Raw genomic sequence first — 13,168 nt, forward strand, 5'->3', positions numbered from 1 at the left:
ATTTAGCTTAGCTTTTGGGCCCTTAGGGCCGTGATCATTAAGTCGAGTACGGCTAGGCTTTCAGTCGCGTTAATTTTAGATTTTTTTTGTATCGAACCGAGGTTTAACATGCGCTGTGTACAATTGCAGTATACGGGGATGAAACTGTGTCACTTGGGTGTGGAAGTGGTGATTTCCTCCTGTTGTCATGGTGACTTCCCGTATATTGTAAAGGGGCATATGCTATTCCTTGGGGGAAGGGTCATTTATTTTCCTTGTATGTACTCTCTCCCCAGGCTCAAGACATCGGAACTTCACGTGAAGAGGACCCCAGCTTCACAACTAGGTTAGCTTTTGGGCCCTTAGGGTCGAGATCATTGCGTCGAGTAAGGCTAGGTTTTTTAGTCCCGTTAATTTTAGTTTTTTTTTGTATCGAACCGAGGTTTAACATGCGCTGTGCACCATTGCAGTATACGGGGATGAAACTGTGTCACTTGGGTGTGGAAGTGGTGATTTCCTCCTGGTGTCATGGTGATTTCACGGATATTGTAATGGGGCGTATGCTATTCCTTGGCGGAAGGGTAATTTATTATCCTTGTATGTGCTCTCTCCCCAGGCTCAAGACATCGGAACTTCACGTGAAGAGGACCCCAGCTTCACAACTAGGTTAGCTTTTGGGCCCTTAGGGTCGAGATCATTGCGTCGAGTAAGGCTAGGTTTTTTAGTCGCGTTAATTTTAGTTTTTTGTGTCGAACCGAGGTTTAACATGCGCTGTGTACCATTGCAGTGTACGGGGATGAAACTGTGTCACTTGGGTGTGGAAGTGGTGATTTCCTCCTGGTGTCATGGTGAATTCACGTATATTGTAATGGGGCGTCTGCTATTCCTTGGGGGAAGGGTCATTTATTTTCTTTGTATGTACTCTCTCCCCAGGCTCAAGACAACGGAACTTCACGTGAAGAGGACCCCAGCTTCACAACTAGGTTAGCTTTTGGGCCCTTAGGGTCGAGATCATTGCGTCGAGTAAGGCTAGGTTTTTAGTCGCGTTAATTTTAGTTTTTTTGTGCCTAACCGAGGTTTAACATGCGCTGTGTACCATTGCAGTATACGGGGATGAAGCTGTGTCACTTGGGTGTGGAAGTGGTGATTTCCTCCTGGTGTCATGGTGAATTCACGTATATTGTAATGGGGCGTCTGCTATTCCTTGGGGGAAGGGTCATTTATTTTCTTTGTATGTACTCTCTCCCCAGGCTCAAGACAACGGAACTTCACGTGAAGAGGACCCCAGCTTCACAACTAGGTTAGCTTTTGGGCCCTTAGGGTCGAGATCATTGCGTCGAGTAAGGCTAGGTTTTTAGTCGCGTTAATTTTAGTTTTTTTGTGTCTAACCGAGGTTTAACATGCGCTGTGTACCATTGCAGTATACGGGGATGAAGCTGTGTCACTTGGGTGTGGAAGTGGTGATTTCCGGCAGGTGTCATGGTGATTTCACGTATATTGTAATGGGGCGTATGCTATTCCTTGGCGGAAGGGTCATTTATTTTCTTTGTATTTACTCTCTCCCCAGGCTCAAGACATCGGAACTTCACGTGAAGAGTACCCCAGCATCACAACTAGGTTAGCTTTTGGGCCCTTAGGGTCGAGATCATTGCGTCGAGTAAGGCTAGGTTTTTCAGTCGCGTTAAATTTAGTTTTTTTGTGTCGAACCGAGGTTTAACATGCGCTGTGTACCATTGCAGTATACGGGGACGAAACTATGTCACTTGGACGGAAAAGTGGTGATTTCCTGCAGGTGTCGTGGTGATTTCACGCATATTGTAATGGGGCGTATGCTATTCCTTGGCGGAAGGGTTATTTATTTTCCTTGTATGTACTAACCCGCTCTCTACCTAGAGTCAAGACCTGCGTTTGGCCGAGGAAATGAAGACGTCGCAAGAGTGATACCATCAGACAACTCAAGAAGTAACCCATCAACGCAGAAATTCTTTCGGGGGTGCCACTCAAAACGGTAAAAACTAAGTTTTAAAATATTTTTCATTGTGCTTTTGTTTTAGCTTTTAAAATTTATTTTCGTCATAATTCTATGGTACTCTGTTTAATATAATTGTGAAAGGAAATTCTTCCATGCACTCACTTGTTTCTTATATTTTTCATTCCATCAATCGTTATCGTAGGGAATCTCAAAAAATCAATTGAGTAATCGAGAAATTTTCCAGTAAAAGTCATAAGATTTTGAACAAGCACTTTGTTTCGTTTTTTTATTCACATTTTACACTTCCAGTTAAAAGTGAACGTTAATGGGAAAATGTAAGAAATATTTATTCCGCAATTACATTGCAAAAACTGTGAGTGAAATTAATAATTGTATTTATATACCCTAAACTAATTTTGTATTTTACGATTTATCATAAATACCTACATCTAATAAAAGGTCTATCCCCTTGTTGATGGCTACCCCCTGTATGATGCTTATTATTTAAAATAACTGCATCATTTATTTGATTTTTAGGCTATATTTGGTCAGCCTTTTCGCATTTGTAATTCTGCATTTATGCGAACTTGCGCATTTTTCTCTTCTTAGATGTTCGAGTGTGGGGGAATTGGATTTTGGGAGAAACAGAAGTGCTGTGGGTTATGAAGACTCCTGGACAGATTGGACCAATCACTTAAGAGGTAGGAATTAATTAAATATATTTCCTTTTACACTTATGCGTTTAGATGCATCACATGAAAATGAAAAAAATAAAATCTGCACACGAATAAAGATCATCAAGTAAGCTTCTTTTTAATAATTTATAACTTTGGCTTAGTGTAAATGATGGCCTTTTCTTACGCTCACTTCCTTCTTTGCGTAATGCATTTCCGTAATGATATCAAAATTTACGAGCAAATAATGATTAACTATTTTTTTCTCTAAAGTTTCTTCCCCTTACATATTCTTAGTTGAGATTGCATTTTTTCAAATGGATCGTGGATGGATCTTTGTCATTGTTATTTCCATATAGGGACCTACTTGGTAATTTATGTAATCTCTCATATAGATATTTCAATTACATTTGTTCTTATTTCACATTAGACTCCTCAATTGAATTTTATTCTCAGTTCCTTGGATATATATAATATTTTAAAATGTTCTATTTTTTATAACTTTTTTAGAATTAACGATTACCTAAGTCAATAATGTGAAAATATGTCTATCCTCATTAATGCATAAATTCAATGATGCCTTGCGTCACTCTTACATACCTTAATACTACATTACATTATAACGCAAGTTTATCACAGTGAATCTATTTAAAGTAATCAGAGAAACAAATTATACAGTAATTCATTTTGAAATTAAATACTACACTCGGATTATTTTTTCTTAAATTAGGAACTAATTTATTCCAGTTACCTTCAAATGTATAATTTCATGTGCATTGGGAAATTCATTTATTTTGCCTCTTCCAATTCTGACTAACCCTGTCCATCTTTATTTATTCTTGATTCAAATTGAATTTTTATTACCAAGGTGAAAATCTCATTTCGGATGTTAGTTGTACTGTTAGTACAAGTGATGCTTCTTATTGCAACAGGTGACTCTGCATGATGCTGCGTTGTCGAGGAGAAGAGGTGCAACGAAGTGTCTCTCAAGAGCCGAAGATATGAAGAATGAAGAAATTGAAGAAGCAAAAGGCCTGGAGTCGTGTTGTTTGGACTGTGAAATATTTGGGTGTGCTTTTTTATTGCTGTGTGCTTTATTGTATTTATTTATTGTAATGTGTTGTTGTTTTTTTGCAGCATTGGGGTAATATAGGCAGGAGAGTAGAAAATTAGAATCTCAGGTCGTGACAAGCGTAGCGTAACTACTTGGGAATTCGATACTACCGTACTTAGGTGGCTTAGCTAGGAACAGGAACTTAGGTCCGTATTGTTTTCGACCTTAGGGATCGCTACGATGATGGGTACCCACTTTACATTATCATGGGGTTAGCGTAGGTGTGTGAATGTTGTTTGGTATGAGTGAGTGAGTGAGTTTGTGTGCTTGTAGTAGTAGTACTACTAATGGTAGTGTTAGTAGCAATACTAACACTAACTGCCCCTTCCTTTCACTAAAAATCCCTCCCCTCCCTCCCTCCCCCTCAAAATCCAAACTGCTCCCTCTACGTGGGGAGGGGGATAAACAGAGGAAAGTCTATACCAATCAATTGTTGATTTAAATGAATAATATATGCTATCTCCTGCTTGAATCATAGCGTTGGACTTTCCTCTGGCTAAAGCAGTGTGGTGTCCTAGTGCAATTTGAAATTCTGTAGATGTGCTTTGTATTAAGGAGGTTTAGAATGTTATCCAATTTTTGGCTCGTGTAATTTGTTGTTTATAATGATTTCATTTTTTGTTGGTTTTATGCTTTTGCTTGAAATATGTTTCATCATGATATTGCTGATTTATTTTTCATGCCCTTTTTTATTATTTTAGCTGATTTTATCCACCAATTTTTGGTATTGATTTTTTATATTTTCTCATTACTATGATATGTTGAATAAACATTAGTCCTTTTTAAGGAATTAAAGTAATTTAAAATGTATTTACTATCATTATTTATTTTCAATGCTCTTGTATATTCTGTAAATTTAAATATTAAATTGTATTCCCATTTAAGCATTTTCTTTGTAAAATACATTTTTGTTCCTCCTTTTTTGTTGGTTTTGGGGTTTTTATGTAATATGCATGATTCATGAGTCTCTGTGTGCTAAAATATGGCAATAATTATTCTATCACCAAATGTTTATATTTTTTTGTAAGTATATGCTGCATTAGCTTGAATTAATAAACATTTGAAGTACTGCGCTTTTTGAATCCCTTTTTGGCTAGGCTTTTCTTCGATGCTGTTATTATGTGCCCAGTCAGAGTGTCTAACCTTCCATCCATGTTGATGGCTTCCGCTGAGAGTATCAATATTGAAGGATTATTTGTGTCTCATTTATTGTTGATAAATTCATAATTATTATTTACTCCTGGTTTTCAAATACGTCTGAATACCTAGGTGAAAATGACACAACCGCGGTTCAAGGTCTTGAGAAGATGAAAACACTACTTTTAAAAGCAATGAGAACTACCGTGGCCCTAATGAGGTTACAGGGGTGGTAACCACCGTTGTGAAAGGGATGGCATAAGCAGCATGGTTGCTAAGATGTATTAGTATCCAAGTATGCCCAAAATAAACAAACCGATATTGTCAACTTGTTGATCGCCAGGGTTCATGCGAGCGGCAAATGTTTGTTTATTTTGCTCTACCTTTCTGGCCTTTTTCGAATGAGGATAAAAATTGACCATTGCCATTTGTCTAAACTGGGATTTCTAAAACCAAATAATTTGTATGTTATGAATACACTAATGGCGGGTAACGAATCGCAATCAATGCCTTTCGTTTTCTTTGAAGAAGGAAACTACCCTATTGTCGCGCTTCGATTGTTTTTGTTCATCATTGTTGCACTCTTCGTCATTTGTTTAGGAATACCGTGTGACAAGAGGGAAGGACGGGGCGGGTTGTGATGTTTACGCATAAAAAAGAGAATTTACGACAGGGGTAAGCCCTTTCCCTTTCCACCATCCCTCGCGTGCAATATTGTGCGGAGAAACATGACCACTAAAAGAAGGACGAAAAGGAAATTCTTGAATTTCAGGAAAAAAAACTCGATTTAGAGGGAAAAAAAGGGTATTGATGTCGTTCAAGGTGATGGATGAATGCAAAGTTTACACTGTATAGCTGTTTTATTTTTAATGCCTCATGCGCTTAAATGGATATTGAATGGAAAATAACAGCTATTTTTATTTTTACCGAACGCCCATTAGTTGGATGAAAATTTAATGTTCCCCAGAATGCATAATCTGCCACCTCTTAATTTTTTCTGGAATTTTAAGGTTTTAATAATTTTTATAGGGATATTAATTTTTGGTTCTAGCTATCGATTTTTTTCGTGCCAATTTAACTTCAATGTCTTCAGATTCTCAGTGTTTACTTTTTTTGTATTGTGACGCTCTTGCATTTCAGTATTCCTGAATTTGCCTTTGGTGCGAAAAAAGCATTGGAGAATAAATTAAAGTTTGAAGAATTGTAAATAGAAATAACTTATCAAGAGTGTAAGGAACAAGTGTGCACCTTTCCAATGTAAGTGAAGGAGAAATTGAAGAAAAGGCTGCTAGTGAGCGCGTGCATTGCACAATAGTAATATTTATTATTAAAGTATTTTACCGATTAAGGTAGGTTTCCATGGAGTAGGTACTCAATAAGAATTCTCGGAACCTCCCTCGGGTCAGTTTAGTTTCCACCCTCACGCCAGGGGTATAACCAGGATCATAACCATGGGGGGGGGGGGCAAGCCATGGGACTTATGAGATTATTTCCTGGATAAAATAGTTTTATTTTAATTACATGTTTTATACTAATATATATCATTTTGCTTAAAGACTTTTGCTTCTAGGGAGGGGCAGCTGCCCCTCTCCCCCCCCCCCTCTGCCCCTTGCTGGGCATGCCTATGCCACCCGCCGAGTACAAAAAATGGTTGAATGAAGTAGAGGTTCGGCCTACTGCCATTAGATGTATGGGGGGCTCATATTTTTACCACTAACAGGAGAACGGTGGACGCAAGCAGGCCATTCATTTTTAAGCTCAAATGTTTTGACCTCTCTGCACGTATGTCAAACGTAATGGGTCGAAACTATTCCCTCTTATTTCCCTTCACTAAACTTTTTGGATCGAAACTTAACTATGAGCAGCGGAGTTTCGAGTAATTTTGTTTCGTTCCCAGGTGTAAAGCTTCGTCCCGGATCGAAACTAAACTCCTTGGTGATTTTAATTTCGTGCAGGAACTAAACTAAACATAGGCCTCGTATTTTCGTTTCCCTCCGAGTCGAAACGTAACATCTTCGTATCGTTTCACTTGCCATCCCTGGTTTTAACGCTTCCACCAGAGTATGAAGCCATCTCGCTGACTGACTGATCAACGCCTGATCATCCGCGCACCTCACTGATTTTAACATGATTTCCTCCACTTTTACTCCAGCTTCCAACTCATCCCGCTCTTCCCTTACCATCCCCTTAGCGTAAACGCTAAAAAGCAGCGGCGATAGAGGACAGCCTTGCCTCACACCTCGGCCAATGCTTTCCCACCCAGATTCTGTGTCCCTTCCTTCACTTACGCAGTTTAGGCCATTTACAGATTACGAATCAGTCGCCTATCCCTCCAATCAACACCAATTTTCTTGAGAACACCCTTACCGTGACGCAGTTCACTCCATCAAATGCTTTTTCAAAATGAACCAAGCAGGCATGCATGTCCTCGTCATATTCTACGTTCCTCTCCACCAGGGACCCGATTATCGCTATTGCCCCACGAGTTGACCTCCCTTTTCTAAAACCGAACTGATCTTCGCCCCGATACTCATTTGCCCTCGCCTCCATTCGTCTGTGCACTATCCTCAGTACTACCTTTGCTGCGTGAGATATTAGGCTAATCAGGTGCGCAGCTAGGAATTAAGGCTGGGGGGCGGGGTAAATGTGCAACTAATAGCGGTGTGTGTGGGGGTATGTAATACCCACCAGGATGAGCGATAGGTGCGAGATTAATAAATTGCGGAATTTTAAGATAAATGGTACAAAATGGTGAGTTTTACGACTTTCTGAGGGATATTTTTATTATTCCTTACACTTTTCTATTAGTAATATCAATCCAATTAAGCGGACTGGATACTACGCCAGAAAGTGCCTTTGCAGGACGCTACCATTAAGGTCGCTAGGAGGCCATTTTTGCATATATCGAGGAACTGTTTAAACTAAAAACCGTGGGATATACGTAGCCTTGGTTTGAATGTTTTTACAGTTACCCATGTGAAACCAGTCGGGAGGAAAAAAATTGCTAACTTCCCAAATATATGGTCCTTTTCTCGTGAGAATTACTCCGCTCCAAATAGGATACAGAACTGATCAAACGTTTGAGTCAAAGCTCTTTCTTTGATACTTTCAAATATATTTACCTGTAGTGTGTGCATACAACCATATTCGCGTATGTCCTTAATGCCTGTTCTACACGCTCGGATCAGCTCATCCGGCTTGGCTCAGCCAAATCGCTAAGCGCGAACCCATTCTTAACGAGAGGCTTAAGTCGACCCCTCGTCATCTGATGGCAATAACTGAAAGCCTAAGAACACTTGAGAATCGGCGAGCGCTGAAGCATTTTATGGGAAAAGTCGGGAAAAGTTCTAGCAAAGCAGATAATTACCGGATTTATTTTGGCGGATCAGTGAATTCTCGAGTTGATATCTGAGGTACTTATTCGGAAGGAGATGAATTTGCAATAATTAAGATGATTTTTCGTCGACTAGGACGATAATACATTGCTTCTTCAGATTTTGTTGTAGGTTAAGTAGAGAATTTTGAAGTTTTTACATCGAAAAAAATCCTAAATATATATTTGGTATATTATGCCTCCGTTAATTAAATATTACGACTGTTTCGGGTCATCAATGGAATGTTTATGAAGGTGACCGCGAGAAGATGGCAAAAACGCTGACGAGAAGGCAACGACGGTATAGGCTTTCAAATTTCTTGTTCACTGGGAACGTATTATAATATTCCAGTAAGGGCGTTGGTCTCATCCACAATCCAATTTCGAGCACGCGCCGCTAACTTTGTCATTTATGAGCTCAGTGAGAAGAACCACACTCAGAAGAAAACCAAACGCATCCAAATACACGCGCCATGTGAGAGAGAGTTGATGACAACAGCGCAGCGTTTAACTTAAGCTGGGGGTCCCAGGCGAGATGATCCGACCCCCTCCGCTGAGCCGTGGCAACGTCTTTACACGGCAAGATCAGCCGCCAGGACGGCTCATCCTAGGCGCTGAGCCGAGCGTGTAGAACAGGCATAAGCGCGATGAATGTTTTGGCCTTTCTACGGCTCGACGTCTTCCACAGTGCCAGCAGGGAGCTGGCGCTGCTGTCATCCAGAGAAGGATTCCCCCACCTCCACTTCCCCTCTCTTTGTCGGTCTCTCTCCTTCCCCCCCTCTCTCTCCCTCTACCTTTCTCTTGCCATCTTCCCCACCAACTGTTCAATTGCTTCGTTCGGGCTTCGGTGTGTTAGTCAGATAGGAAATATATTATGTTTTGCTAGAAGGGCGTGTTCAAGCGTGCCTCGAGAGCGAAAGACTAGGAGACATTACAAAAAGTACCGGTATTTTTGTGGTATTAAAAAGCAATAAGAGTACTCTCTCGTTTGTACCAGCCAAAAAATACCTGTATACTGGTACTTTCGTAATTGATAAAATTTGTTAATAAGTTGAAAATAAACGTTCGTATTAATCTAATTATCCGGGGTTTCCACAAATTAGATTATTATACCGGACGATTACCCTGAAAAAGTCATTCATGGGCATTTATACGAAAACCCATCGCAAAGCTGCATCGGAGGCTCGTTACAAAATAATAGTTTATCTAATAGTGGAACAGCGATAGCGATATAGTTTTCAAGGGCAAGGTTATAAAAACGATTTCGGGGCATGCGTTTTAATTTTTGGTGTTTTCCTAGAGAATGATACATTTAAAGTTCTCTCAGACAAGAGTGAGACACATCAGAACGTCTTCTTATTCAAACACCCGACGGTGTCAATCCGACAAAAACTTTTGCTACTTATACATAACCACTCGCCTAATGCCCGAGAAAGCTTTTGCCATTTTGGTTTTTGCTGCATTTACGTGAGCAAAAATGTTTTTGCACTAGTCTGATGTAAAGACATAGCAGGATTTACATTTCTAGAATCGGAAATAGTGCCTAAAAAACTGCGATCGAAATAAATTCGATGTGTAGGTTACAGTTCTGTTTAGATTAGAAAAATGTATGCATTGTAAGGTTCAATAAAACTTCCTACTTGCCTAAAAACTTAATGGATCTGTTCTTGAAATAGAAAAACAATTCTGGAGCACAGATAGTGAAAGTAATAAGGACTCGTCAGATAGTGAATGGAAAAAGGAACTTATTTATTGCTGAAAGTCTAATTGTTGCATTTTGGTTGGGAAAAAGTTTAAATTGTGTTGCTTTTGTTTTTGTACTGTTTGTTCAGTAAAATATTTCTAATACATAGTGCTTTTGCCAGAAGCGCAGTTATGTAAGAATAATGACTGTGGTATATACTTAGGAAACCAACACTTTCCTTTCAAATATTTATCCCTAATTTTCTACAGGCCCACAGGCCTTCTGGAGACAAAATATGGTGGTATATTTATCCCTGTATATCGCGGTGCGGCCAACAGCAGCCTCCTGCCCCCTCAACTGGCTTTTCCCGGATTATCGCAAATGTGGCATTACAGTGTTGGACGCATTTCTTCACCACCAATTTTTTAATTATCAAAATTGTAACAATTTAAATACGACCTTCTCTCCGTAAGTTCTTACAATATGCTATACATTGAAATAATAATTAGCTTACAGCCGCGCGAGCCACATTTTTTTGCAAGTACATGCGGGTCAAATGTTTCCGGACATGGCCTTTGAGATGGGATTCCAACAGGGTAATGAGATCGCAATATACGTACTACTACCACCTTGAAATACCCTCAACCAATTATGAACCGATTCAATTTTTTTCTCCCAGAAAAGATGAAATGCTGCGGCAAGACTTTCATTTTCTCCGAGTATATTCAAATGAGTGAGATAAAAAATTGAGGATACCATGACTCTTCAGCTTACTGAGATTTAAATGCCGATGACAGCACCACAGACTTCATAGTTAAGAAAAAAATGAAATTGAGAGGATCTCAGGGGAGTTCAGCTTATTAACTATGTAAGAATTTTAATGAATGTAATTATCAACACGTTAATGCCTCTTATGAAATTCTCTCATTGTAAAAATTTTAGAATTTTAATATATTTTTCCTAATTATTAGTATAACAAGGAGTTTACAAGGCGTGTGAAAACCTTTCACCATTGGAGTTGAAGCGATCGAAATAGAGGTAATTTATAAACATGATACTGACACAATAAAAATGATACTGTCGTTGCCATCTAAGGAAAAATCAAGTGCGCAATAATACGTATTAAAGAAGTAATATAACTGTGGATTTTGTGATGGATTGCTACAGCAAACGGTAGAGAGAGAAAGGAAACAGCAATTTACGAAAGCCATACTCGATCGCGTTCTCGTTGCGATCTATTATAATAATACATAAATGTTGTGCAGTATTGCTTACCGACGTGGAATAAGTCTCGTCATGCGTCCTAATTTAATAATTGTATAATGCAGTCTTTTATTTACGATACATTGATGCTTTCACCGAAGTGCAGAACGAAGAAAGACCTTGGGACCACGAAGAAAGCAAAAGGAAATCAATGCAGGAATTACCCAAAGCAAAAGATACCGACCGAGGGGCTGACCACCCAACGCAACGCATATTTGCAACACAAAAAACTCTTGGGGCCTCCCAAGGCCATCCGAGATCCCGACCGCCATCGGACCGAAATCTGACACCGCAGAGGGAAGAGCTCACAATTAATGCCAGTCCCCCCCTGCCATGCTTTTCTTCCCTCTCGATGCCCCCCTTCCGCTCTAACAACTTCCCATCGAATTCAAACTGCAGCGGTCGCTTTCGCAACTAAATGCCAGCGACCGTTATCGCGGAGTTGTCCCGAAGTATCCTTTCCCCTTAAGTAAAATGGATTAAACTTAAAAATTTCTCTGATTGTGAGTTCTGAGGGGGGGTTTTATCCCCCAAACCCCCCCCCCCCCTCGCTGCGCTACTGAATCTCTCCGCCCTGTTCTTTCCGTCATACAGATCCTCTATGCATTCCTTCCATCTACTCTGTACCACTTATCGCTCGGTTAGTATCCTTCCATCTTTAGCCTTCATTTGAGACATGGCTTGCCCTCTTTTGCCCTCCGATAGCGACTTAACATTGGCGTACAACGCGCCTACCTCTCCATCCTTTTGGAACTTTTCCATTTCCTCACACTGTCTTTTCCACCAAGCCTCCCTTGCCCTCTTAGTTTCACTTCGTAATCGATTATTAAGTTACTTTATTTTGCCCTGCTCTGTGTCCTTGTTCTTCCACTTCCTTCTCTCTTCCATTTCTTTTACCATTGCGTCCGTAACCCAAGGCTTCTTTATCCTTCTGCTGTCAACGTAGCCGATTGACTTCGCTGCATTGACTATTCCCGTTTTAATATTATCCCACCCTTCCTCTACAGTCTGTGTACTTCCAGTCTCCCGGATCCTGTTGTCCACTAGTTCCTGAAATTCTCTCCTCATAGTTCCCTTCAGTACTTCTACACTCCATTTTCTCGCCCTCCTGCCTTTCATTAGTTTTTTGAATCTTACGTTGCATTTCATGAGCACTAGGTTGCGGTCCGAATCCACATCCCCTGCAGGGAAGCTGCGCGAGTTTTTCACACTATTCCTAAACCTCTGTCTTACCATAATGTAGTCTATTTGATATCTCCCCACATCCCCTGGACTTTTCCATGTGCACCTTCGCCCTTTATGATGATTGAACCACGTTTTTGAAGTGAATAATTTGTTTCTCCTGCAAAATTCTGCTGCTTTCTCTCCCCTGTCGTTCCGCATTCCTAGTCCAAAATCTCCTATTTCGTGTCCATCCCTCCCCTCCCTAACTAAGGCGTTCCAGTCCCCCATCACTACTAGATTTTTCTTACGCGGGGTTTCTCTAATGATTTCCTTGAGCTGTTCATACACCTCATCTACTTCTTCCTCCCTATGATTACTAATGGGCATGTAAACTTGAACCACCACAAGGTTGGTGGGTCGTGCCTCAATTTCTACCACCAGAATCCTATCGCTTTCCTTAATCTATACCTACCACACCCTTACCCACCTTCCCGTTTCATACTAAAGCTAGGTACCCCTTGTTGACTTTCCTCCCCACCACTATACATAACCCGGTATCCGTCACTCCAGTAGTCCCCATTGTCCTTCCACCTCACTTCCAATGGACCCAAGGTATCTATCCTCACTTTCTGCATTTCCTTTTTTAGATTTTCTAGTTTACCCACCCTCATCATTGTCCTCACATTTCACGTCCCTACATTTATTGCTGCCTTCTTCTTCTCCATCTTATTGGTCTTCTTTGCTTCTTTCATTTGCTGCTTCTGATTGCTTCTTTGCAAGGATTCCGTTGATATGGACCTCAAAGACC

The sequence above is a fragment of the Ischnura elegans genome, chromosome 4, assembly GCF_921293095.1.
Source record: "Ischnura elegans chromosome 4, ioIscEleg1.1, whole genome shotgun sequence".
NCBI classification, from domain to species: Eukaryota; Metazoa; Arthropoda; class Insecta; order Odonata; family Coenagrionidae; genus Ischnura; species Ischnura elegans.